We start from the raw sequence: 1859 nt of genomic DNA, 5'->3' as shown, positions 1-1859 counted from the left end.
GGGAAGTCTGCCAGCACTTCATCCAAAGCCCTTCAGTCCTTGGCATTATTGTGAATGGGATCTTAAGGGCGCCATCAATTCTAGGGGTCTCTCTCCCTGCAGTTTTCCTCCCGCTTCTCACATCACAGGGCACTCTGGGGGAAAGAGATTTGTTTTCAAGGGAGACATAGGTTGGACTCTGGTCTCTCTGTTCTTCATGAGCAAATACTGCCGGAAAATAAGTTTAATCTTCCAAATTCTTATCCACAAAACAGGTAACACATATTACTCATTCATTGTGATTTCCAAGAATCTGATGGTAGAAGTTCAAGTACATAAAAATATACAAAGAAGAAAGATTGGAAGGAAAAATGATAGCATACTCACAATGACCGTTGACTTTTCCTCCTGCTCTCTCCTTCATGTTTCAAAGGTCTCTAATAGGAAAGCATTATCTTCATTAGAAGAATTATGATTTACAAAAGCACATTTTTTTTCAAGCTCATGCTGTTGGGTGTCATTGATTAGGTTTCACCTCATAGCACCCCGATGTAAAACAGAACACTGCCTAGCCTTGGGCCATCCTGAAAATTGTCATGTGCAAGCCCATCACTACAGCCACCTTGCCATTCATCTTGTGGAGCTTCTTCTTCTTCCTGCTCACGACCCCTCCCTCTTAGCAAACATGATATTCAGCTTTACCTTTGCCAAGAAGACCACCACTTCCAATCACGGATCCTTCCTTTGCCCCCCAACGTTTGCATTCCAATTGACAATAATTATCAATGCATCCTGATTGTAGGCTCGCTCAATTTCAGAGTGAAGATGTTGGTAGAATTAGTCAATTTCTTCATCACCAGCCTTCATGGTTAGTGCATACATTTGAAAAATAGTTGTTGTGACTGCATCCCACGAATGCAGGTAGATATAATCCTACCCCAGATGGCACGCTACTTTAAGATAGATCTTGAAATGTGCTTTTTGATGAAGAATATTACGCCATTTCTCTTGAATCTATCATCCCTGCCATAGTAATTAATATGACTGTGTGATTCCAAACAGCCACTGCCGGTCCATCTCAGCTCACTAGGGCCGAGGATATCGATCTTTATACTTTCCATTTCATTTTTAACCACTTCCAGTTTCTTAGATTCATATTTCACGCATTACAAGTTGCAATGATCACTGACGTCTGCAGCTCTTTCTTCTCATTTTCAATCATGTGCCAACAGTAAGGGCTTTATTCCCGAAGGCTTCTCCCCATCATGTCATTGTGGTTGACCCCACAGGCATCTTTTCCTCAGTTGTATTTTGAGTGCCTTTTGATCCGAGGGACTCATCTTCCGGCATGCTAGCTGACAATGTCTGACAACGGTCTGCTGGTGCTCATGGGGTTCTCAGTGTCTGACGGTGGCTCGCTGCTAATCATAAAGTGCTCAGTGGCAAAGTCCTCCCAAGTGGACAGTCTCTGATTTTCTTTGTAGTCTCTTCTTCGTCTGGAAGCTCCTGACACTTCTTCACTTTGCCTGACCCTGCTGGCATTTGAAGTAGCTGTGACATCCTTTCCAGCATCCCAGCAACACACAAGCCACCACAGTACGACAAACTGATAGACAAGAAGTAGCAAGACTGCATTGCACCTACTTTGGACCTGCTATCAGGAGAGACCAGTCCCTGGAGCAGAGAATCCTGTTAGGAGGATAGATGGGGAGTGAAGGGGAGGGAGGTCCGCAAGGAGACGGATTGAGAGCGTGGTTCTGGCAGTGGGCTCAGGCATGGGAACATTGTGAGGATGATGCAGGACCAGGCGGTGGTTACTTCAGTTGTGCAGAGGGTTGCTATGGGTGAGAGCTGGCCTGATGGCCCATAAGAGCAACATA

This window comes from Tenrec ecaudatus, chromosome 10, assembly GCF_050624435.1.
Source record: "Tenrec ecaudatus isolate mTenEca1 chromosome 10, mTenEca1.hap1, whole genome shotgun sequence".
In the NCBI taxonomy this organism is placed as follows: Eukaryota; Metazoa; Chordata; class Mammalia; order Afrosoricida; family Tenrecidae; genus Tenrec; species Tenrec ecaudatus.
Note: the sequence above shows the minus strand (reverse complement) of the source record.